Source organism: Rousettus aegyptiacus, unplaced genomic scaffold, assembly GCF_014176215.1.
Source record: "Rousettus aegyptiacus isolate mRouAeg1 unplaced genomic scaffold, mRouAeg1.p scaffold_m13_p_15, whole genome shotgun sequence".
Taxonomy (NCBI): domain Eukaryota; kingdom Metazoa; phylum Chordata; class Mammalia; order Chiroptera; family Pteropodidae; genus Rousettus; species Rousettus aegyptiacus.
The window spans coordinates 28,247,243-28,258,975 of record NW_023416290.1 but is presented as its reverse complement, the minus strand read 5'-3'; the positions used below and the strand labels follow the sequence as shown (position 1 = coordinate 28,258,975).

The window sequence follows — 11,733 nt, the reverse complement described above, 5'->3', positions numbered from 1 at the left end:
AATGGAAAGGAGAGAAGCCTGAGAGCAGAGACCAATGAGGATTACAGGGCTATAGGGCTACCTCAGTGTATCAGGGTTCTTCAGAGAAATTACCAATTTGAAACAACCAATTTGTGTGTGTGTGTAGTCACATGCGCGCATAAAGAGATTTATTACAAGGAGTTGGCTCATGATTATGGAGAACAAGGAGAATTCATGGTAAAGTTCTAGTCTTGAATCCAAAGGCATAAGAACATGGAGAAGCAATGATATTAGTTCCTGTCCATGTCCCAGTCAAATGGCTGGGGAAGACCTAGCTCAAAAATAGGTTGAGAGAAATCTTTCTTATTCACCTTTTTATTCTAATTAAGCCTTTGTGGATTGGATGATGCCCACCACCTTGGGGAGGGCCATCTGCTTTGCTACTTCTACTTATTTATTTATTTATTTATTTATTTATTTATCTATTCATTCATTCATTCATTCATTCATTCATTCATTGTTCTCCTCTTTAATTCCCCCCCCGCCCCACTTCCACCCCAGACCTATAGCTGTTGCCGATTTCCTCTTAAAAACTGGATCTCTAAAGGCAGGGCATCTCCTCCCACATGCTCTCGGAGGCACCCAGGGCATGGTCTGTAGCTCCACCTGCGGCACAAACCCAGGACCTTCTGCTTGTAAAGCAGGCGTGCTAATCACTACACTATGGAGCCACTCCTTCTACCACTTTAAATGCTAATCTCGTCCAGAAACATCCTCACAGACACACCCAGAATAATGTTTAACTAAATATCTGGGCAGACAAATTGACCCACTAAATTAATCATCATAGTCAGCCATAATCTTGCCCCCTGTCAATTTCCAAAGTCATCTTTCCCTAAAACCAGTTAGAGTCTGCCACTGGCCTGCTTGAAATCCCCATTGCCTTCAGGTTGTAAGCTTAACTTTCTAGCAGGGCAGGCCCTTGCTGGAGACTGTCCTCCTGTCCAGTCTCCATCCATCCATCCATCCATCCATCCATCCATCCATCCATCCATTCCCCAACCCCGTACCACCACCCCAGCCACACTACCCACATTACTCCAAAAGGGGTTGTGTGTGCTCTCTTTTCCACTAGTAGCACACTATACCTGAATACCTTTAGCCTTGCCTTTTTTTCTTGTTTTCCTCCCCTGGATAACTCCTAATTAATCTTCAAGATTCATTTTAGGCCATTCTTTTGTTCCAGAAAGCCTTCCTTGACTTTACCTCCCTCCCCAGTCTAGGTTAAGAACAGCACTCATATGCTCTAAAGCATCCTTTCACATGCCCTGTTTGGCTTTTGTTCCACTGTAATGTGATAGAAACAGAAACTGCTCACCATTATTGAATATTCACCATCTGTCAGGCTCTATGCTAAATGCTTTATATGCATTATCTTATGTGATGCTTGCAACAACTTTTGGTGGTAGGTATTATGCTGATTAAAAAACCAAAGCTCAGAGAGGTAAAGTAACTTTTCAAGACCACAGCTAGTAAATAGGAGAGACAGATTTCAAAGCCAGTTAGTTGGACTTTTAAGCCTGTGCTCTTAACCACTGCAGCATATATACAACTTGAGTTTCTTTGCCCTAGACCATTTGCATTTTAAGGATAGGAATGCTCCTTATCTTTGTATTCACAGCACCAGCACAATGCCTGGCATGTAGAAAAAAAAGTTTGTTGGATGAGTGCAAATGAATGAATGGATGGTAGAGACAAGTCGAAGGGCAGAGTGACAGGAGAGTATTCTATGAATTTTAGCTAAGTAGCAAGAAAGAAAAAGAATAGGGTGATAGCTAGAGGCATAAACAAAATTGAGGGAGTGTGTGTGTGTATGTGTGTGTGTGTGTGTGGTGTGTGTGTGTAGATGGCAGGTATTTAATCACCATCCTAGGCTGAACAAAAGGAGCCAGTGAACATGGAAAATTGAAGACATAGAAGACAGAGGGATCCGGTGATGGAGCAGGTTCACAGAGCTTATGCCAGGAGATGGGATCAAGCAAGGAGCTCGGATAATGTAAGTCAGCCCTTCTAAGTTCAAATTTTACCTTATAATATTTCTCAAAAGATGTACTTTTTGAGCCTTCCATTTAAGAACTTTTAAACCTATTTGCTGATGATTGCAAAAATAAATGAAATGAAAGCATATTAACCTAATCAATCTGTTTCATACTTACAGCTCCTTTAAAGGTCAAGTCTGAAACATGCTAAATAACGAGACTAATCAGGGCATAGGACATGAGTAAACAAAGGGGCCCTTCAGAATAGGTAGTGCAAAGCAAAAGAGTTTTGCAAAAAGAGCAACTGAGGCCCAGAGAGAATAGGTAAATAAATGACCCAGACAGCAGCTACTGAGTCGCAGCAGAAACTACCTGGGCCCTGAATCTTGATTCTCATGCCCGGGCTTGTGGATGTCACCTTCCTTTGTTTGAGCAGCACACCAACATGGAACCAAGAAGCGCTGAAGTTTGCTGTAGCTCTGCTCATTACCTTAAAAGTTTATTGTGATGATTAAAAGATAGTGTGTATCAAATATCTCACATTAACTGACACATAATAGATGCTCAAAATGTGGCTGTCAGCTGTGTGACTCCACATTAATTACCCGGATAAAAATGTGTGTGTTCACCTTCATCAAGCCAACAACTACCTAAATTTGTTCTATTGCACTTCATTGAGGCATATAAGAAAGGGTCTTTGATCACTTTAAAAATAAGTAGCAGACACAGATAGAATGAGTGCAACCTAAAATAGGAAAGTTTCAGTACTCCTGAGAGTAGCAGTATGTGTGAGTTTGCTGACAAAATCCATTATGTGCATCTATAAGACCAAGGCTCAGATCCTGGTTGAGGAAGGGTATGTTATCAAGTACAGTCAGAGGCTCACTGAGACACAGTATCCTGGGCCTTACAAATTTACCAAAGTCAGAACACCTCCATGCTGTGCCCTACCCTCTCTGCCCTCATTTTCCTCAACCTGTAGGAGGCCTTGGAGAGGCCCGCAGCTTGGCTCTGCACTATTCATCCTCCACGTCTTCTGTGATGGGCTTTCTGAAATATCCCCAGTTGGGGGCAGGAGGAGACAGGCCTGAGGAGGGCTATGAGCCTACTTGAGGCTTTGTTAATAAAAGGTGTAGGCATATGTTTGCTTACATCCCTTGGGTCCTAATATCACTCGGTCTAAGGACTCCCTATGTTTTCTTATGCCCCCGCAGTCACTTGTTTGTTCATTGTCCTCACTACATTCCCTTGCCACTCATGTCTGGACCACAAGAAACTCATATGAGCCACTGTGGCTGGACCTCCTCTTTCTGGAGACAGGACGTGCTACTGGGTTCACTTCCCATTTTTTGCCCACTTTAACCCTTCTCTCAATCAGAACTTCCCAGCTTCAGCCCTGTTAACATCACTCCCAGATTCCTCTTTCTTTCTGGCTTTCATTTAGCTTCTTCTCAATGCAATATCTTTGGATTGACCTTAGCACCATGCTGGCAACACAAGGCCATTGGAAGTCCTGCTCTTGGGACTATCCCAGGGGCTAGACCTCAGTTACACTGAGAGCCCCAGCTTCAAGGGAGAAGGAGAGGCTTCTGATGATGTCTAAGTTCTGTTCTTCAGCAGACACTGTTATTGCCCTCACTTTTTGGAAGTTGCACACAACACTTTGATTGACCAGAACTTAATCACATGACCACACCCACCTGCAAGTGCAGACAGAAAATACAGCCTTTTTTCCCAGATGGCCGAAATATTAATATTAAGTACCAGAAAAGTAAGTGTTCCATTTATAAGAAAAGATGGCATAATGGGCTTGATGTAGACCTTCAGTAGTCTTTGATGTACTTAGCTTACATGTTGCATAGACCCTGTTTACTTAGGCAAATAAAAGCTACAGCACAATGTAGTATACCCAGTACCATTTGTGCACCTAGTTCACCAACCAATACATTTCATATGAGAAAATTCGCCCTATATTTGGTCCTCTAGAATGAACTTGATACTTAATAAATGATAATAATTAAGGACCACCCGGGCTGGGAAAAATGGATGAAAGGGGTCAAAAGGTAAAATTTGAAGTTATATAACAAATAAGTCCTGGGATGCAATGTGCACATCATCGTGACTAGAGTTAATAATGCTGTATTGCATGTTTGAAAGTAATTAGGAGAGTGGATCTTGAAAGTTGTCATCATGAGAAAAAAGTTTTTTAACTGTGTATGGTGATGTTACCTGGACTTATCATGGCGATCATTTTGCAATATATACAAATATCAAATCATTAGATTATATAACTAAAGCCAATATTATGTCAATTATACATCAATAATAAAAAAAAAAAAAGAAAGAAATTTAAAGGACCACCTGAAGTTGCTTTGGATACTGCACCTTCCTGATTAACCTGAAATATGTCTTCGCAAAGATCAGGTTTGTTATTCAGAAAGTAGAACTTGGTGCACATCTTCCACTAAAATAAAATGCCTGGAGCTAGGTTACTAGTGATGTTGTTGTTGTTGTTGTTGTTGTTGTTAGTGGCATTAGACTAGCCTTTCAGTTTAATTCAAAACAGTGAGGCAGCATACTGTTGACTCAGTAAGCCAGTAACTTCAGGTTGGGTGGGAATTATAAATCCCCTCCCCCAGCATCTGTTCCTCTCCCATAAATTGGGAAGAATAATATCTTCTTCCCAAATATTTTATGAGGATTAAAAAAAATAATATATGAAAGAGCTTTCAACTTTCAAAGTAAATTACTGTTATAAGACTTTTAGTCAGTGAACAGATAGCAAACTATTTGATGTGAAAGATAAAGTAAAACACAATAGCAGTTGTGCTAGAGCTAAGAGAGAGGGAGCTTTAAAAATAGAAGGGCCTCTCACATATTGTTTGGCCCTTGGGGTTGGATAGCCTTCACAAAGCAGGCACAGTTCCAGAATGCTAGGCCATGAGGCAGAGTTTCTAGGAGTTCTGTACCACTCTAGCTCCTTTCAGAGATTATCTGCATCCATCTCCCATCCTGACGGAAAGAGAAGGCAGGGAAAGCCAGCAGGGGCTTGGTGGCGATCTTTGAGTGACCTGGAGCTGGATTCTGGAAGTTGAAGTGAGGCCTAGGAACTTCCTGCCCTGGCTAATGTGTAGCTGTAGTATCCAAGAGAAAGCTTCAAGCCTCAAATGAGGAAGTGGCACCCATATCAAGTTTAAACGGGCCAGGAGTAGGAACGAGTGAAGGGATCACACAACTAATTGAAGAGAGAGAAATCAAAGCAAATGGAGATGGGGAATAAGAACTGAGAAGATAAATAATAAAGGCCAATTCTGGGGAATCCAGAGTAACTTTAGGGTATGTGTCATAGTATATAAGAGTTAAGAGGCTTAAAAAGTCAACTGGCGAGTACAAAAAAAAAAACCTCAAAGTAAAAGCTGTCTTACCTTGAGACTCCTCTCTTTCCCATAACTGTTACTGTAAGTAGGACTTGCTGCTATTCTGCAGCAACCTCTTTTAATGGATCCCAGTAGTTTTCAGTCTGTGTGCCTGGACACAGGTTGTATAATATATGCTGCACAAACACATCTCAAAGGTTGGGGGACAAAGAGGAGCTGAAATCCAACCTACACCTTCTCATTAAGCCATGTCCAGGTGCAGGGCTGCAGCTAGCTGCCAAGAGGAAAGAGGAGGCTCATTCTTTGCCCAAAGGTACTAATATGGACTTGCTATAACCTAAAAATAAAAAGCCTTTCAAAGTGAGAGCCAACAAGCACTTATTTGAGACCAATAAGAATAGCTATTGGGGAATCTAATTCAGGCAGAAGCCCAAGTAATATTCTGATTTGGAGACAAAAGCAATGGGTGTTTATGAGAAAGGGAAGGGGAAAAATTACATCAATAGAAGGAAAACATTTCTATTGGTTCAGATAACATAACTAGTGATATTTATTCTAAAGAAAGTTTTTAATTTTCAATTTGGTAGTCATCAGTCTAATAGTCATAATAACTGCTTTTTTGTCATCCTTGCAAATGGTTCTTTGTGTCATAAGCTTAGACAGGACCAGCCCTGAGGTAATGTTGCCCTGTTTTAACATTCCAAGGTTAAGACATAAGATTTACAAGGCAGTTCCTCTGGCATGGCAGCAACAGCTCCATTTTAAAGTGGCTTTGTTTACTCTGTTTCTCTTCCATCGTGGTGCATGTGGTTGATTCTTCCTCACCGTGTCTTCTCACAAGACTTTCAGGATCAGGCAGTTCCTGACCAAGAAACAAAAATAGAATCAGCCCATTCCGCAATGGATTCAGATGAAAATTGGTAATAAAATCAGATACAACTCCAAGAGAAGACATTGGAGAGGAACAAAGCTGGATCTATAAGGAATCGCACATGAGACGGCACACATATTTATGCTGTATCTGGTTTCTTTGTATCTTAACTATATCAGTGAAAAGATCACTGCTATCTGGACAGTTGGGTGTGTTTTATTGGGGAAATGATCTTTCTATTTGTTGTTATGTTTCTACACTAGTAGGTTGGTTCAGTAAGAAATGTGAGAACTTTTTAAAAAATAAAAGTAAATGAAGTAGCTCCATTTATATTATTGTTTACAGACTGAATTATGTCCCACCCAAATTCAAATTTTGAAGTCCTAACCCCCAATGTGATAGTATGTAGAGATGAGGTCTTTGGGAGGTTATTAGGTTTAGATGAGGCCATAAGGTAGAACCCTAATGATGGGATTAGTGCCCTTATAAGAAGAGACACTAGAGAGCTTGCTTCCTCTCTCTCTTCATCTATACTCTCCAAAGAGAGGCCATGTGAGGACACGGTGAGAGGGTGCCTGTCTATAACTCAAGGAGAGAGCTTTTACCAGAGACCAGTGCCACTGTACCCTGATTTCAGGCTTTCAGCTTCCAGAACTGTAAAAAAAATTTCTATTTAAGCCACTCAGTTTATGGTATTTTGTTATGGGAGCTGAGTTGACTAAGACAGGCACCTATAGAGATGCTCCCATCGCAAAGCCACAATATGGGATGAGGGAGACCAGTCCCACCTTTGCATGCTGCAGGTTCTAGGAAACTATGATCCAATTTCATCTATAGAATATTTAAACTAAAATTTTTTGCAGATTGAGAATAAATTTATTACACTCCAGATGTTATTAAAAGAATAATATCTAATAAGTGTTACAAGAAGTAAAATCCATTTGAATTAAATTTAGAAGTATATTCCCTAAATGCACTTATATAGTATATATTTTTTATTTTTATAAATATTTAACTTATTTGAAGTCCATCAAACCAGGTTATTCTGTATGGGGGTAGAGACCTTAGAATAAAAATTTTTGGCATCGCTAAGCACATTTTTGAACTCTTTGTCAAGGTGCCATATATTTTGACAGCTATGGCTTCACACTGTACTTGTAATAAATTCAGATCTGCAGGTAATTGAACAAGTGATTGGGAGTAGTCTGCTGGAGCTAGAAAAAGGAACTCATAAGACCAGGATGGGTCACTGCATCACAAGTACTTTGGGGATGGGAATGGAGGTAATGTGGTAGATGGTGATCCTAACTTGTTTTTTTTCCTCAAGCTAAAAAGATTCCTCCCATGGAGGGGAGAACCTCAGACTCTATAGCCAACACCATTTTATAGTTAACTCATGCAATAATCTCTCTTTGCTCTGAATCCATACCACTGTATTAGTTTACCAGAGCTGCTGTAAGAAAGTAGCACGAACTGAGTGACATTAACAGAAATTTATTGTCTCACAGTGTTATGGGTGGACAACTTTCCAGGAAGCCAGTATTAAATATTTACTTCTGATTCTGTTAACCAGGGTGTGGTAATCTGATCAAGGAGATGCTGTTAACCAGGGTAATCTGATCAAGGATATGCTAATGGCCAACTGTTAACCAGGGTGTGGTGATCTGCTCAGGGTTGTGCTGGTGGCTATATAAGCTGCCTCTTCTGGGAGCTCGGGGCTGATCTCTTCTAACCCTGTGTGGTAGAGAGTTAGTCCCCGGCTGGCTAATAAAGGCTCACAATTCATCTTGATTGGCTCCGTGGGTCTTGGATTTGATCACACCACAACAACAGTCCTTGAAAGGAGCTAGAAATTGCAAAATCAAGGTAATCAGAGGGTTTGTTTCTTCTGAGGGTTGTTAAGGAAGGACCTATTCTAGGCCTCTCCTTGTTTTATAGATGGCCATCTTTTTTGTGTGTCTCTTCACATCATCTTCCTTCTACATATGTGTGCCCCTGGGTACAAATTTCCCCTTCTTGTGAGGACACCAGTCATATTAGGTCAGGACCCTCCCTAATTACCTCATTTTAATTTGATTAGCCCTACGAAGACCATGTCTCTAAAGATGTTCACATTCTAGGTGCTGGCAGTTAAAACTCCAAAACATCTTTTTGGAGGGACACAATTCAAACCATATCACTCACCAAAGAATCTTCTAGAAATAATTTGGCTTCCCTGAAGAGTCTCCTACATACAATATGGAAAGCAGGCAGTCACAGCACTTCTCATTGTTAGTGAATGGCTGTGTTGGAAAAATAAAAACAAAACCCCCTGCCAACCCATAAAATCTCTGCACAAAAGTAGAGGAGAAAGAGAACATTTTTAGTATTGAATAAGCATTCAATTAGAATGTGTTGTGTGTCATGGGGTAATCTGCTAAGAAATTGCAAAGACAAAGAAATCTCATCCTTTTACATAAGCAAGTATATACAACTCATTATATACATGTTTTAAAGGTAAACGAAACTAGTCCTCAAGTAAGAGGTCTAGACAATACCATTTGTCACACATAATTCACTGTAAATCACCTCGTATTTGGGATAACCATTTGTGTTAGCTATTGACTTTATCCAAAGGAACAATAAACTCATATTCTTTTTATCCCAGTTTTACTGAGATAAATTTGACAGAAAACATTGTATTAGTTTAAGGTATACAATATAATGATCTTGGATGTTGAAGCTAGATCCCTTTGGGTAGTGTGGTCATTTTAATGATATAATCCTGCTAATTCATGAGCATAAGATGTCCTTACATTTTTTTGTGACTTATTTAATTTCTGTCATCAATGTCTTACAGTTTTCAGTGTACAGGTCTTTTACTCCTTGGTTAAATTTATTCCTAGATATTTTATTCTTTTTTGATGAATTCGTAAATGAGATTGTTTTATTAATATATCTTTCTGATTGTTCATTATTAGTGTAGGAATGTGGCAGATTGCTGTATATTAATTTGTATCCTGTAACTTTACTGAATTCTTTTAGTAATTCTATTAATTGTTTGGTGGATTCTTTAGAGTTTTCTATATACAGTATCATGCCATCTGCAAATAGTGACAGTTTTACTTCTTCTTTTCCATCTTGGATACTTTTTATTTCCTTTTCTTGTCAGATTGATGTGGCTAGGACTTCCAATACTATATCGAATAATAGTGGCGAGAGTGGGCATCCTTATTTTGTTCCTGATGATAGAGAAAAAGCGTTCTACTTTTCACCATAGAATATAATGTTAGCTAAGTAGGCTAAGTTGAGCTAAATTCCTTGTATACCCACTTTGTTGAGAATTTTTTAAAATCATAAATAGATATTGAATTTTGTCAAATACTTTTCTGCATCTATTGAGATGATATAATTTTTACCCTTGGTTTTCTTGATGTCGTGTATCATGTTGATTGATTTGTGAGTATTGAATTATTCCTGCATCTCTGGAATAAATCCAACTCAAACATGGTGTATGATCTTTTTATTTTATTGTTAAACTTGATTTGCTAGTGTTTTGTTGAGGATTTCTGCATCTATGTTCATCGGGAATATGACCTATAATTTTCTCTTTTTTTGTAGAGTCCTTATCTGGTTTTGGTATCATAGTAATGTTGGTGTCATAAAATGAGTTTGGAAGCTTTCCTTCCTCTTCAATTTTTTTTGGAATAGTTTGAGAAGAAAAGGTATTAATTCTTCTTTGAATGCTTGGTAGACTTCACCTGTGAAGTCATCTGGTCCTGGATTTCTTTTTGTTGGGAGTTTTTGATTACTGATTGTATTTTGTTAGTAGTTGTTAGTCTTTTCAGATTTTCTATTTCTTCCTAATTCAGTCTTGGAAGATTATGTGTTTATAGTATTCTCTTACAATTATTTGTATTTCTGTGGTGTTGGTTATCACTTCCCTTTTATTTCTGATTTTACCTATTTGGGCCCTCTCTTTTTTTTTCTTGATGAGTCTGTTTAAAGGTTTATTGATTTTGTTTATCTTTTCCAAGAACCATCTTGTGGTTTTATTGATCTTTTCTATTTTTATTTTTTAGTCTTATTTCATTTATGTCTGCTCTGATCTTTATTATTTCCTTCCTTCTGCTCACTTTGGGCTCCCCACCCCCCACTAGTTCCTTTAGGTGTAAGTTTAGATTGCTTAGGTGAGATTTTTCTCCTTTCTTGAGGTAAACCTGTATCCTTATGAATTTCTCTCTTCAAACTGTTTTTGCTGCATTCAAAAATTTTGGATCATTGTATTTCCATTTAAATTTATCTCAAGAAATTTAAAAAATTTTCTTTCTTGATTTTTTTATTAACCCATTGATTGTCTAGTGGCATGTTGTTTAGCCTCCACATGTTTGTTTTTTCCAGTTTTCTTCTTATAATTGGACAACTAGTTTCATACCATTGTGATTGGACAAGATGCTTGATATGATTTCAGTCTTCTTAAATTTACTGTGACTTGTTTTGTGGCCTAACACGTGATCTATCCTGGAAAATGTTCCGCATTTTTTTGAAAAGAATATATATTCTGCTGATCTTGAGTGGAAGTTCTGCAAATAGCTATTAAGTCCATCCAATCTATGTGTCATATAAATGTAACATAATGTTTCATATTGCTACCCCAGCTTTCTTTTTGTTTCCGTTTCCATAAAATACCTTTTTTAATCCCTTCACTTTCAGTCTATGTGTGACTTAGATTTGAAGTGAGTCTATTATATGCAGCATATGCACAGGTCTTGTTTTTTTTTTAACACATTCGGCCACCCTGTATTTTTATTGGAGCACTTAGTCTATTTACATTTAAAATAAGTAGGTATAGGTATGTATTTATTGCCATTTGATTAATTGTTTTCTGGTTGGTTTTGTGGTTCTTTGTTCCTTTCTTATACTCTTCTTGTACATTAATGACTTTCTTTACTATTCGTTTAGGTTTCTTTTTCTTTATTTTTTGTTTGTCTATTATAGATTTTTGGTTTGTGGTTACCAATAAGATTTGTATATCACAAGCTATGCTTATAGCAGTCTATTTTAATTGTAGCTGTTCTTGACTAAAGAGATAATTGATTGTATTGTAGAGAAGATTCACGTTGCTTTTGAGGAGTTAGACTAGATGACTTTTAAACATTTTTCAACCCTGAATTCTATATTTCCGTGATTCTTCTGCTTCCAATATATTTTGGTTCAACTTCTTTCATGGAGTTTATTTCATCATGCCTTTTATGATATTGATTTAAGTATATATTTGTTTCTTCTGGTAGATTAAATTTTTTCAGGGCAGAAGTTTTTTTGTATTTGTCTTTATATCCTCAAATGACCTGAAACCATGTTTTACGTATTGGGAGCATTCCATAAATGCCTGCTAATTTAAATAATAAAAAGCTATTATCTTTAATAAAGCAAAAATTGTCTGAATACTTGGAGAATAAAATATATTGAATACCAAAGAAACCATTGAAGGAAGTTCTTTACAGGC

The 11,733-nt window shown here is 38.0% G+C and overlaps 1 pseudogene; it reads left to right on the top strand.

Moving 5' to 3' along the window:
- The first annotated feature begins 1,957 nt into the window (after positions 1 to 1,957).
- Positions 1,958 to 6,746, top strand: LOC118611951 (annotated as a pseudogene).
- The last annotated feature ends 4,987 nt before the right edge of the window (positions 6,747 to 11,733 follow it).